At 38.5% G+C, this 15385-nt stretch overlaps 1 protein-coding gene across 3 annotated transcripts in view; it reads left to right on the forward strand.

Moving 5' to 3' along the window:
• LOC130922947 (Kv channel-interacting protein 2) overlaps positions 1-15385 on the forward strand; it is a 311907-nt gene that overhangs the window by 92219 nt on the left and 204303 nt on the right. The window lies entirely within an intron of this gene.

The following is a 15385-nucleotide window of genomic DNA, read 5'->3' on the forward strand; positions in this document are numbered from 1 at the left end:
TCTCATTTATTGAGTTTACAAATTCAAAGGCATAGTTTTTACTTCGCCAGCTTTCTGGTATACTTACATACTTTGCCATGTGATTGCGGATTCGTTGAACTGACACCATTGACGCATTCATTTCAAGGGCAAGTAAAATATCGTCAATGAGAACTTCAACTTCCTCTGGGTCAGATTTTGTTTTGTGGGACAGCTCGTTTCTCTTCTGTCGGTCTTTTTGCATTCTCCCGCAATAATGTACCAATCGCCTGTCCCATCTTGAGTCTTTGTAATTTTCAACAACTTTTAAATGACTTTTCTGCTGAATATGACACTTGAGGTAGTCCGACTTCCATTCAATCTGCATTTTTCACTCTGAAAACTCACTTGGTACTTTGGCTTCGTGGCAAATATCACAGTTTCACCGCTTGTTCATCTATTTGCACATGCTCCGACAGCCACGCCATCTTATATGAACCGCATTTCTTTTTTACTTTGGCTTGGTGAGTGGATGTGTCGCTGCCCATTTGTTTCGCCATGATAAGGGGTTGGCATTTGCGTCTCTCAACTCCGCCGCACTCACGCACTGTTGATAGCTTGCTAACCTACACCGCGCGTGTAGGCTGGGCAATACACAAGCAATGTCAATGCTATGATTGGCTGCGTAGCGGAAGTGAACCTTATCGTATCATTTGCTGGACACCTGTCACTCACCGAGTTACAACGCAATTAATACGTTTCTCTTGATTTTTTTTTTTTGTGCGCAGCATAGAATTTCTTGTGCGCAGAGTAGGTGCCAGCAGTGCGCGATTGCGCACGCGCGCAGCTTAGAGGGAACATTGGTTGAATGTATATATCAGTCTTGCGTCTTATCTTCCATTTCTAACAATAATTTACAGAAAAATATGGCATATTTTATAGATGGTTTGAATTGCAATAATTACGATTAATCAATTTTTAAGCTGTGATTAACTCGATTAAAAATTTTAATCGCTTGACAGCCCTACTTAATAGACATTTAATTTTCCAATCCTTCCCCATAATCCCTGTTGTGTTCTGAGTTGTCCGTATATGTCCAAATTTAAACCTGATTCATGGCTTCCTGCCTCACTCTTAGATGATAGTGGCATCTGGTTTTCTCCACAGTGAGTGTTCAGTTTGGCTTTTAATATCTTAAGGTGTTTGAGGGTCACTCTAACAATTAACCTTCCGAAACACGTCCAAGAGAAATCCAAACAACAATCTGTTTACTAGTCTGTGTTTGCGAAGCTATAATTTAAGATATCTGATTCTCACAAGCGTTAGCCTCCAGCATTTTGGGTTTGGGCTTCCAACATCCCTTATTAGGGGCAGTTTTTCATGGCAACTCTGCGACACAAAGACGCAATTACTGGAACATCTTTGCGGTTTTGAAACCTTGACATTTTCATACCACGGTATACCTTGAAACCGGTAATCGGCACATGCGGATTAACAAATTAGTTGCCAACAAATTTGATAATTGATGCAGTTGGAGACTACAGTTAAGTCGACAGCTGTAATTAAATATTATTTTTGAAGGAAAAAGTCATTCATTTTGTCTTCATTGTTACTTACAACATGCCTAAAACAACTTCAAGGTAAATTGTGAAGGTAATTGAAAAAGTGACTTTTATCCCATTAATCGTTTAAATAATCATCCGATTAATCAATTATGAAATAAATCGTGAGTTGCAGCCCTACTGGCTATGACCAGCCTTGTCAAAGTCACAGTGAAAACCGAACCTTAATTGCTCCCAGTGGGTTGGCAGTGCCTCGCATGGAATCGGCATGTTGATGTTAGAATGTGAGCCTATGTGAAATGCTTTGGGTATGGTAAAACTAATTAATAAACATACTGTTCTCCTCCAAGTTCTCCTCATTTGCCATAGCATCTTATGCAAACTGACTCAAATCTGCAGACGAAAAAAAAAACTGGGAAATTGAAATGAAAAGCAAATTCAGTTTAAGCAAGTGCTCCTTAGTTTTCAGTAAAGATGCACCGATACCGATACTAGTATCGGCAGGGGGCGCCGATCCGGCCCAAAATGGTGGTATCGGTATCGACGAGTACCAACAAAGACGGCGCCGATACCATTCACCGGTCCATTATTATAACATTTGACGCAGCCTTTTTTTTTTTCTCCTGGCGCTCACTACACTTTGTCTCTGTGTTGTGTGATGACACGTGAACACCAAACAGCTATCGCTATTGGCCTGCTCCAGACCAATGAGAACGGGCCAATAGCCACTTCTGACCAATGACATGGCCGACATGGCGGCAGTCCGGAAATATTTCAAAATAGAAATCCCGTCAATTAAAATCAATGGCTGCGTGCAAGATTTGCGGCCTGAAAGTTTCGAGATGTGGAGTTAAATCGTCCAGTTTCAATACCTCGAACCTGATAAAACATGTGAAGACGAAACGTGAACGAACACGAGTTTGAGCCTGCAAGAGCAGGACTGCTATCCAGAGGAAGGGCGCTGGACAGGTGCAACAATCTCTGGTCAGTTCACTACGTCTACTTTACTTTTATTGTCTTTTACTGAAAGAAATGCTGCAGTAATTTGGGAACTGTTTCCAAAGTAGGGTTGCCACCTTTCAGAAATAGAAATAAGGGACCCACCCCCTCCCGAAAAAACGAGGCTAATAGAGAGACGGGATGCTTTGGTCAATTATTATTACTTATAATTGTGAGCGTCTGCAAATGCGGAAACAAGGTTGGACTTCGAAGCGGACAACAAGCGGGGGATAAGTACAAGGGTTTAATGATTGCAAACAAAAAATAACACGCGATTGCGGGATAGTAGAAATAACAAAAGGAGTCCGTGACAGCAGGTCGACGGAGCTCAATACTAAAACTAAGACGATTGGCAGCGAGCCAAAAAGCCAGAATAAAAACACTCAAATACCTGCACAGGGTAGAGGTTACAAACGAGTGCAGCGCACTAACAGAAAAAAACCCAATGCAGGGGCGTAACAAGCAAATGTAGCGAGACTATAGTGCGAGATGTCAAATGGCGATCAGCAAAGGAAATATCTCGGCAGCCTTCTCTGAGCTCACCCGTGCTTAAATGCTGCGTTGATGAGCCCGCATTGGATTCAGGTGCAACGTCAGGAACGCCCCCACTAACAGCCCAGCAACAAAACACAATCTAACCAGCAGCAGAATGTGACAATAATTTCATGAAAGTAGCACTGTTTGGCCTTTGAGAGTTTTAAAAAAAGTTTACTCAGTTCATTCAGAGTTTATTATTATGAACTTATTTTTACTTTCTTACTGTTGGGCTAGTATTATACTTTGTACTAGTCTTTTTCCTATTTTGCAAAGGTAAGCAACAGCCTGACAAAGCCTTGATAGCAATGATTTCACATCCAATTATGTAGCTCTTTGGGTGGGTGGGTGGGTGGGGGGAATTATATATATATAAATCGGGGTGGTATCTGTATGGTATCGGTATCGGCCGATACTGCACAGCCAGGTATCGGTATCGGGGCCAAAAAATGGTATCGGTGCAACACTAGTTTTCAGCAGTCCTTTTTGGCTATTATCTTTAAAAAGGCATTTAAAAAACAATTGATTCCCCGCTAATTTTTCAGCTATGACTGCTATCTTTATTTGTGTGGATAATGCACATGGGTGTTAATCAGGATGAATGAGCTGGTGTGTTTTGCCAAATGACACATTTCCACGTTGTTCATCTGTTTCCTCCTCCGGTCTGCAGCTGTGTGTGTGTGGGTGCGTGCATGTGTGCCAGACTGATTGCTGGGAACTTTTCCACCAGGAGCTGATCATCATCAAAGTGTACGAAACAGCAGTAGTGGGCAGTACACTGGCTTTTCGACTTGAAATTGCTTTGTTTCCTGTTGTATGTGATAATGAGCTTGGTAGGATTGTAGCTAACTTCAGTCACTTAAAGGGAACCGCAGACAGAAAGACTTGTAGTTCATAAAAGATAAATGTTAGTATTAGGGCTGTCAAACGATTAAAATTTTTAATCGAGTTAATCACAGCTTAAAAATTAATTAATCGCAATTCAAACCATCTCTAAAATATGCCATATTTTTCTGTAAATGTTGTAATGGAAAGATAAGACGGATATATACATTCAACATACTGTACATAAGTACTGTATTTGTTTATTATAACAATAAATCCACAAAATGGCATTAACATTATTAACATTCTTCATGTTAAAGTGATCCACAGATATTGTAGTTCTTAAAAGATAAATGTGAGTACTAGTTATAGTAATTTTATATTAAAACCCCACTGTATGTTTTTGTTTCAATAAAATTAGTAACATTTTCACCAAAAAAATAACTAAACTGCCGTTCTTCCACAGTGTCTTTAACTACGTAAGGTAGTGATTGAAATACACCACAAGGTTTCAAGGGCGAGTTTGAAATTAATTAGAGGTCTAGCCAAGTTTTTCTTTTGCCCCTTGACTGACGCCGTAGTTTCCGGGTTCATTGTACCTTACGTTCATTTGAGTGTTGACTTCACAACGTACGAGACCTCTGATACTTTGTATATTCTGACTAAATATTGCCATCTAGTGTATTTGTTGAGCTAAACTAAATGTTTGAATAGAGTTTAACCAAAGTCTGTGTAGGTTTTATGTGTATTTTGCATAGCTATTTTGATTAGGAATGCCAGCTTTTTATGAACATTTTTTTTTTTTAAGAGAGAGATAGGAATATTATTTTTGTTTTGCTTTCAGTAAATGATACTGTAGCGACTTAACTGTTCCACCCAAATGCATGAAGGGAAGTTGGGCAACCATGACTGTCAGTGGTGGCTGCAAATGGTATATATTCTGCCTTGTGTTCATTTAAGCGCGTTCAGAAAAAGATTGTCGCTTGTCATTTTTCGCCACGTCGTTTGCCACAATATTTATGATTGTTTTGAAAGAGTTGCCAAAGTTTAAGCCAATAAATGGCGCGGCCCCAATGAATGTCTGTGTCCACTCGCTTTTCTCTGCCTCTTAGCTCTCAATGTACAATAAACGGCACCATTGTAGTGTGTTTGTGGCGATACATGAGTGGGTCATTCCGCGCATGCTTTAAATATTTTAACGTGATTAATTAGAAAAATTAATTATCGCCCGTTAACGCAGTACATTTGACTGCCCTAGTTAGTATGAGTTACAATAATTTGATATTCAAACCCATCTTAATGTTCTCGATTTAAAAAAAAAAAAACTGGAAAAATTAGGTCGCCATTATTGTTGAAGATGCAATGCACTTTGGGCGGTGACGTCACTGGGCAGCGCCTCTGTACTTCCACATTGTCACTTGTCAGCTACATAAACATGTCGTCGGTTCTGCCCTTCCAATTTGAACCCGAGCAGATGCGCAGGACAGCACTGTTGATATTTCACATATCGAGCACCTAAACAAACTAAATGAAAAAGTCTCCAACGGGATTCGAACCCGTTTTTCCAGTGCAACAGACAAGCGCTAAACCCCAGGACTATACTTCCGCTTGACGTTCGAGTCATGATTTTCCTTATAAAGCAATCCAACTCCCACATGAGTTGAGAAAACCTGAAAAGGAAACGCAACTGAAAAGAAAGCGCAGCCGGCTTGACCACAGATTTAAAAAACCCGGCTCACTTCGGACAGCAAGCAGACTACAATAACAAAGGGAGTGCGTAAAAGCATTTATTGAACACAAAAAAAAAAACCATGCCTTCGCCACGCTTTTATGACCAGTGTTGTTAATCTTACTTTTAAAAAGTAATTAATTACAGTTACAAATTACTTCTCCCAAAAACTAATTTAGTAACTCAGTTACCTGAATGTAAAAAGTAATTAGTTACCGTATTGGCCTGAATATAACACGGTGTTTTTTTGCATTGAAATAAGACTGAAAAAGAGGGGGTCGTCTTATATATACGGTCTAGACGTTACACCCATTCACAACGCTAGATGGCGCCAGATATCATTGAAGCGATGTTCTGTCATGACAGATCTCAGCTACTCTCCCTATTCACGACGCTAGATGGCGCCAGATATAATTGAAGTGATGTTCTGTCATGACAGCTCTCAGCTACTATCAAGTTTAACCAGTTTGCATTATTTTATTGCAATGTTTTTCCTTATTCAGATTTGTTTCAAGACTATAGTTACAGTTAGACTTCACTTTGATGGTTAATACAGTTATTGCAATTTTGTTGTGTTATCACAATAGATTGGTTTATTTACATTTCAAAAACCAGAAGCCATTCATTTACGGATGTGATTGCACTTTAGTTTACATATTTAAATGTTTAGATATTAAGATTTGAATGAGGCAAAAATAACATGTTTTTTCTCTCAAATATATTGTTATAATCATTTGTTTCGCATGTACTGTAATTATTTTCTGTATGAAAAATTAATTTGGTGTTCAAAAAGTCGTTTTTCAAACTTGAGTCTTGAAAAAGAGGGGGTCGTCTTATAATCAGGGCCGTCTTATATTCGGGCCAATACGGTACTTGGCAAAGTAACTGGTGTTACCTTGCATGTTTTTTTTCTTTTCTCATTTTTACAAAAAACACAGTAACCATTGCTATGTTTGGAAGTCATTTAATGTTGTGAATCAACTGTTAAAGTTGTTAAAATAGCTCCTTTTTTTGCATTTAGTTCCCTTCTGTCTACTTTCGACATGTGAAAGTTTTAAAAGTTTCATCATTTAAAGATAGGATCAAGTCAAAATTTTGCCGATTTAGGACTATTTTAGATAAAAAGTTACTTAGGTTCGCTAGGAAGGTTCACTACAACAGAGCCTTTCTGAGAAGTCTACTGCTTTAAAATGGCGGCTGTTTACCAACGCCGCCGAGTCTGTCATTTCGTTTGTAGTTCTATATGTATGATATCTAGGCGTAGATTGTAGGCTGTCGGCTACAGTCAGGAAATATTGGCGCCACCTAGCCTAGCATCGCGTTTGTTACAGCGCCACAACAAACACTCTCTCCGTATTTCTGACTTTTCTCGCGTCATTCAACAAATGTAGTAACGCATAGTAATGCACATTGTCTCATTGCCGAAACGGTGACAAAATCTGAACGGAGAAAAAAAACGTAATCCACGAAAAACGTACAGATTTTGAACGTACGGCTTACACATTTAAAAATCAGTGCTCACTTGTACAGATTACGCAGAAACCGTACAACTTGACAGGTATGGTAATGGATTTTTTTTAGGGCTGTCAAAATGATCGCGTTAACTGGTGGTAATTAATTTTTTTAATTAATCACATTAAAATATTTGACGCAATTAACGCATATTCCGTTAATGGGCTGGGTCCCAGACTATTTCTCACAGTGTTAATACAGGGAGAATAATCTGGCTGTGCCAGGCAACCATGAGTGAGCATGGTGTAATTATTGACATCAACAATGGCGAGCTACTAGTTTATTTTTTGTTAGAAAATTTTACAAATTTTAATAAAACGAAAACATTAAGAGGGGTTTTAATATAAAATTTCTATAACTTGTACTAACATTTATCTTTTAAGAACTACAAGTCTTTCTATCCGTGGATCCCTTCTACAGAACGAATATTAATAATGTTAATGCCTTCTTGTTGATTTATTGTTATAATAAACAAATACAGTACTTATGTACCGTATGTTGAATGTATATACCCGTCTTGTGTCTTATCTTTCCATTCCAACAATAATTTACAGAAAAATATGGCATATTTTAAGGATGGTTTGAATTGCGATTAATTACGATTAATTAATTTTTAAGCTGTAATTAACTAGATTAAACATTTTAATCGTTTGACAGCCCTAATTTTTTTTTTCATTGGTTGTAAGCCCATAGCACATAAAGGATTTGTGGCAATTAAATTTGCAAGTCAGCCACACAAGGTCGGAGCTTGACCATGCATCTCACATTTTTTTCTATGCGTATAATCATTTTACCCTCGACTCTCTTCCTTTAAATTCCGAATATGCCTTTGAGTACTTCTTTCACACCTACTCAGATTTCCAGCAACTCCATCAAGCTTTGCATTTCATGGCCACTGCTTGCGTGTTCTATCTTTCTTTGACTTCTTTACAACACCTACATTAAAAACAAACTACAAAAACCCTCATGCATCTTCTACATCTTGGCCCTGTACTTATTGTAAGGTGATTCATTTCATTTAGGTTTGTGGAGAAGGTCCACAAATTGATCTGGTGCGTTCGTGTGTGTGTTTGCGAGTGTGTGTAATTTGGAACCCTTTGCGAGACGAGTAGGTTATTTTACAGCCATTATTGCTGTCAGCGCCGTGACACTTATTCCCTATGTACTAGACCTCTCTGCTCGTTCCCAGAGCGTCTCTGCGCTGTTATTTCGCCATGTTCGCCCACTCATTTTCACTTCTTGGCTCATATGTGTTTGCTCACAGTAATATGTGTGTGTATGGGTTTGTCTAGGATTCCAATCTTTTGCCTTGGGTGTATGTCTGTTTAGAAGTAATTTCAGTCTACAATATAGTACTTCATATTGCATTTATGAGAGGTATGCCAACACATGACTCTCAGCACAGGCACATCCGTTCCAGCCTGCTCGGTGTAAGTTAAGGCTGCATGTGACACGAAAAAGCATGTTTATTTCATAATACACGCGGTATTTTAATGCTCCTGAATGATATGGACCGCTTGGATGTGTGTGGAAGCGATCACTATATTTATTTAGATTTTTGAATCCCACGCCTTAAAAATAAGCGACTTCTGGCTTCGGTCTTGCATTGAGGAGGAGGGCGCTGTGATGTGTACGGGTGAAGGCGTCCTCGTCAATAAACAGCCGTACTGTTGTGTATGAGGACTAAGGATTCAGCTGATTTTGCGGATTAATACGTTTATTTTTCGCATCACGCCAGCCAAACGGCTGCAGAAAAATCTTGCTTTATGAGGGAGAGGCGTGTGCGCCTTTTTGGAGTTTCAAAAGGTTCCCATTCACCGTGGATATTGGCCAAAACAAGCCCTACTACTGTGGGACCATTGGATTTATGAGGAAATGAGTTAACATCTTGTTTTGTATTATGTCAAATACGAATACAGCGATTACAAAGTAAACACTACAAAGGACTACTTACGTTTGATCATTGATAAAAAGCTCTCCTCATGCACATTAGCTGCACGTTAGCTGCACAACAACTGCAGCCGCCCTCCTCCGGGGAACGAACTGTAAATTGCTCTCCGCCAGGCGGTTTGCCGATCCGCGAAGACAATCGACAACCCAGTCGTCATGTCAAATAATCCGGGCTAGTTATGTGTAATTTTCCACTTCGAAGACTTTGAAACATCACTCGGTTCGGGTTAGCATGTCGGCTAGCTGTCACGCCTCTTGGTTTGTTTAGATTCTCCGAAGCCGGGGAAGGGAAACGACATATGTCCGATTTAGGTGTCATAAAATATCGTTTGGGAGGTGCCACAGTAAAGGTGAAGTCGACAGTTTTGACCATAATGGAGTAATTTTGCCATGTCGTCCTGAATAAGTGCATTTTTATTATTTCATACTCCATTTAGCACAAGACTGTTATTTGTCATGACCATGCCATTTATTTAGCAATTTGGGAAAATACTTGGATAAAAAGAATATCCTGTAAAAATATTGAAGTAAAGAGACAGAAACAATGACATTTTGCAGCTCTCTTCGTCGCGTTTCCCTCGTTGTGAATAGTTCCCCCTCGACGGGCTGACTAGTCCTTCTCAAGCCATTTATTTAGTCATTGGGGAAAATACTTGGATACAAAGAATATCCTGTAAAAATATTGGAGTACAGAGACTGAAACAATGACATTTTGCGGCTCTCTTCGTCGCGTTTTCCTCGTTCTGAATAATTACCCCTCAATGGGCTGAATAGTAAAACCGATGAGCCCAGTCTCCCACTGACGTCATCCACCTTTTGGGGACGCTAGAGCCCTATAATGGTAGGCGTGGCTAACCGGCAGATTAAAAGACTAATTTCTCGTCATCTGCGCTTTGCTAAATTGTTGTATGTAGTCGAATCGTCTCAAAATATGATTCTAATTTACATAATAATCCTATTTAAGACTTTTTTTCTCCTGTCTTATGCTCTTTAAGGCTGCAAAAATTCATCGATTAAAATCGATCAATAAATTAGTTGCCAACAAATTTGATAATTGATTTTTGCCAGCAGTTATGAGCGTTTGGGTCATTGTTTGTGTGTAATGTGAGGCTGCGGGCGCGCCAGTGATTACAGCAAGAGAGAGAGAGTTCACTGCTAGGTTGAGGTTGAGTTGGTGAATCAATTATATTGCAAAGTGCCGAGTTTTTTTTTTGTCTTTTGTGTTGTTTGATCTAGTCTGCCTCCGTCAGAGGTGAGTAAATGAAGCTAGTTGTATTGTTTGTATATTTTGTTGAAGAGACGTTACTACTTAGCACGGAGAGCTAAGCTAGTTAGCGATAATGCTAATCAGTGTCTTAAGTGTCTGTTTGTATTGTGCTTTGAGAAGCATATTAGCACTTGAGTTATTGTTAAATAGTAGGGCTGCAGCTATCGAATATTTTAGTAATCGAGTAATCGGATAAAACTTTTTTTTTCCCAGGTAAAGCGCAATTATAAATATACATGAGAATGAAAGACATTTAATCCAATATTGAACCATTTTCAGTCAATTAATGTATTTATTTTCGATTTACATTGTTGAAAACAGCCAACAATTGCATCTCAGATGTGATTAGGAAAAAAAATCACTGCTTTCACTCAAAAAACTTCTAGATCTTCTAGAAAAAACATATTTCTTACCTAAAAATGTAATTACGCTTCATAACACACCTCACTTGAAAGCTACATGTTTTTCCCACGTTTTTCAATTGAATTTCCATTTGTGTCAAGCTATTTTTCAGGAATGAAAATCTCTCACCTTTCGGCGAAATTCGCCGTTTTGAAGTAAAAAAGGATGACCTACGTGAATCGTGTAGATCCGAGGAGATTTTTTTTGGGGGGGGGGGGGCATCGGGTGTAGGCATGTGCCAGTTACCTTCACAGATTACCATGCTATGAAAACATCGCGGTTACAAAACCACTAAAATTTCCCGTCATACAGTAGTACGTATTCGTTATTTTTCATGTGTCGAAAATGCAGCCTGAAGTGGCTTGGCGTGGCAGCGCTTACCCCTTCTCCTGTTTGATGCTGCGTGTGTCAGTGACGCTATTCCAGCAAACCCAAAAACAAGCACTCCAAACGCAAGCCGTAAATTCTTCAATTTATTGATCTCTCAAATCGTGGTAACTGAAATATACCAAATGAATACATTTAAAACGTTGTACACTCGTATTTTTCCACATGTGAGTAGCTTCAACAGTTGAGCTGCATGAAAAAGTTCGCCAAAAACAAAACACACATTTTCCTTTCAAATTCAATACACAAAGTTACTAAAAACTTACAAAGACGAATGATAGGCAAGGATTAGCTAGGACAGCAACTTCATTGAGGTTAATCACAGCCGCTGAGTGTATTACCATGATGCGTGAGCGCTGGGAGTTTGGCCAAAACAACATAGCCATGCTACCTCGCCAGGATGCAATGAAATAGGCAGGAGATATACTACAAACGGCTGCATTTGCACACTGGAAACACAGCCATTACTTCACATTTTTGTCCAGTAAAGATAACAAAAATATCTTCGTGCGCTGTGAACTTTGCGCTGGCTCAAAAAGACTGTCGACCGCTATAAGCATCCAATTCAAGCACCACTTGGAATAACAGCACAACAGGTAACACGACAGCCAGGACTTTTTGATATTGCTTGTGCTCAATCCTCGGTTCAAGCTCAGTTGTTGTTGAAGGTTTTGAAAGCTTAGGTTTAAAGAAATTCTAAATATCCATCTTGCCTCCTCAGCTGTAGTTTTGGCTAAGCAATGCAAACGGCTGTCTCTAAGGTTCTATAGTCACATGATCTGTTCGAAAAATAATTTGGACCCATTAAAAAATACTTTGAAGGATTCCTGTTCATTTTATTCATTTTTGTTGTTTGTTTTATTGCTCTAAAACTTTTATAGACAACATTTTAATGGCCATATTCAATGGTCTTTATTTTAAAGGGGAAGTTCAGAATTTTTTACATTAGGCTTAATCTTTGAGTTAGCCGGGGGTTTAATTAGTCGTTGGAGTTGATTTGAACAAATTCTGTGCAGTTTGACAGTTATTTGTTAGTTTCAGGGCTCCGGAGTGGCTAAGCTAGCGCGAGTCAATGGTGGTTGAAATCAACTCCTTCAACTAATTAAACCCCCGTTAACTCGAATATTAAGCCTTATGTGAAAAATTAAAATGGTCAAATTCGCCACATGTAGGACGTTTTGCCGACGGCGGACATTTTGGCAGAACGCCGGAACATATTTCCTCCACACCTTTCTCACCTTTTTAACCCCTGACCCATTTTCATGCCTGATTTTTAAGTTCTAGTTAAGTTTTAAGTTAGTCTAAACTGTAAGTACTGATAGGATTTGAGTTTTTGCGGTGTTCAAAATAAATGTATGATACCTGCTGTATTGGAGCACAATAGGGACCAGTGCTACTTGGTGTTTTATTCAGCAATGACTACTGAGCTAAAACTGACAGTTAGCTTTATTATGTTTTAATTTTACACCCTCATCACTCTACAGCGCTGTGTTTTTACAGATTAAATAAAGCCTGTATGTAAGACACGTTAGCCTCGCATCGACAGTGGTCATAATCAATAGAAACCTAGCCCTCCGAAGGGCTAACGTTACGTGAGCGAGTGACAGTAACGTTATATTTATTAGCGCTGAGAAGTCTACTGCTTAAAGATGGCAGCTGTTTGCTAACGCTGCCCAGACGCGGCCGAGTCTGTCATTTCGCATCTAGTCCTAAATGCAGGCGTAGTTTTTGCAACGTCGGCGTAGTTTGTAGCGACTGTCGGCTGCAGTAAGGTTTTTTTTGTTTGTTTATTGCTTCTTCCTCTACGCACGAGACGTCAGTGCGTTGTCCCGCATTAAAAGTAGTCTGGGCAAAGCGTGATGCTTAGAGCTGGCAAAATTAAATGATTCCTCGAGGTGAATAAAATTACTCGGATCACTTTTTAAACTCGAGTTACTCGAGTTGCTCGAGTATTTGTTTCAGCTCTATTAAATAATAAGTAGTGGTAAGTTTTCTCATTTCTTTTTATAAAGAAACCAACCACATAAACTGATTCTTTTGACAGCTTCGAGTCTGCTTTCAACACAGACTCCCATTCAAACTGTAAATTGTCATACAAGAGAGTGTGCTTTGAAATTGGATTTGGATTGTATTTATGAACAACTGTTTGATAAAGAAAACTGATTCATTTCAGTCTGCCTCCTCCTTGTTGGATTTTGTTGTTTAGTTCGTTTAAAGGAAATAAATGAGAAATTGATACAATTTATATCAAAGCTTCACCCATATAAAAAAAAAAAAAAAAATTCTATTTTCTTATTTTTATTTGAATGAATAGGACTTTATTCTTATTTGTGTATTGAGAAATTCTTTTTGTTTTAACCTTTATTAAAACTAAAACAAGTTTTATGTACTTAACAGTACAGTTGTAGACTACAGTTAAGTCAGGAAGCTGTAATAAAATATTATTCTTGAAGGAAATAGTTATTCATTTTGTATTCATTGGTAATTACACTATGCCTAAAACAACTTAAAGTTAAATTGTGAAGGTAATTGAAAAAAGTGACATTTATCAGATTAATTGATTATAGAAATAGTCGTTAGTTGCAGCCCTACTGTAGGTGTTTGATTAGCTTATCATGATTTCAACCGACCTCATTGTATTTATTGATCTAATGATAATCAACCGGATGTTTTCCTTGTTTATTTCTTATTTGCATGGAGGAACACTTTCTCCATTGTTTTCCACGTTTTGTTATACGTTTATTGTTACTACGCTTGTTGCTGTCATGCAGTGAACTGAATTTGTGATAAATTGCAATGACTGTCAATTCCCAAACTACATGAATGCAGGTGTCATAATTATTCAGTCATAATTACATATTTGTAGGAAAATACTTTTAGGCCATAAGAAAAAATAATATATATTAGAGCTGTCCCGACTAGTCGATGTTGTCAACGTCATCGATGACGTAAATGCGTCGACGGGCAAAACATACCGTCGACGGGTAATGACGGGTTAAAAAAAAAATTACATGCGGATAAAGTTTAGAATGGCAGGCGCTCGCAATGCAAGCGGTTGTTACTGGGTCCTCAAGGGGGCCGCTGTTATTTCAATGTGACGGGCATTGTCAGATTGAGCAAAGACGAAGAAAGTGACGAGCGAGAGAGAGGGAGCGAGATCGGTGAGTTGGGAAAGTGCGCGGATACCGCGGAGTTCAGTGGCTGCATTCCCCACGTTTTTGTTTTGGTCAATAAAAGTATTCAAAAAGAGCCATCGGACGCCTCTCGGTGTTTTTACGCATGCCGCCGCCTTCCTGAGGAGGAAATCGGACGAACCGACGACAACGCACCAAGTGAATCGCCGGTTCACTCTTCACTATGGCGAGGAGTTGAAAACACCACCAATTACCAAACAGGGCAGAAGTGGTGACATGTGAAAGTGGCATAAAGCCAAAGCCGGAATTATTTCAAGGAAAATATGGAGGGTGCAACTGTGTGTACTTTTTGCTAAGCTGAGCTCTCATACCACAGTAGCACGTCGGCTATAAACGAACACTTGAAGCGCCGTCACCAAAGTATAATTTTCTAAACAACAAGCTAGTGGATTGTAAGTCCATACAACTTTCTAACGATTTTTAAAAAATGGAAGTTACCTTTATGTGCATCGTATCAACATGCAAATTTATTTAATAAAATAATTAATATATATATTATATAATTATATATATATTTTAATTATTATTACATTTATTAGGATCATGGAAGCTCCCACTTGGGGAAAATATATACATATATCCTGTATATACACATAATATAATAAAAAAATATATGGAAACAGCACTGGCCTGCTTACTGTAATCTATGACTGCACTAATGTTAGTTACTTTATATTATAAAGTATCATTGTGTTTATACATATAGTAGTATACTATATTTAAATAAATTAATACTATATGTTTAATTTTTGTTACTGTGAGTATGTGCCTCTCATTCAAAATAATTGTTGTAATATTTCAGTGTGCCCTCTACTTTATCTATTTTCCCCTCCCCCAAAAATGCGGAATGCACACCAGAAAAAGCATCTGAACTCACACAAAGTATTCTGAAAATGGTTGTCCGGGACATTGCAATTCATTTTAACATTTAGAACAATATAGACAGTGACATACCACAAAAAGAGTTTTGACTCCTGTTAAAGAGGTGAAGTCTTAGTGTTTCCGTTTTCATTTTTTTTTGCACTAGTTAATGCCAGCAGCATTTGACCTCATTGTTTGTGATTTA

This window comes from Corythoichthys intestinalis, chromosome 10 (genome assembly GCF_030265065.1).
Source record: "Corythoichthys intestinalis isolate RoL2023-P3 chromosome 10, ASM3026506v1, whole genome shotgun sequence".
Lineage (NCBI taxonomy): Eukaryota > Metazoa > Chordata > Actinopteri > Syngnathiformes > Syngnathidae > Corythoichthys > Corythoichthys intestinalis.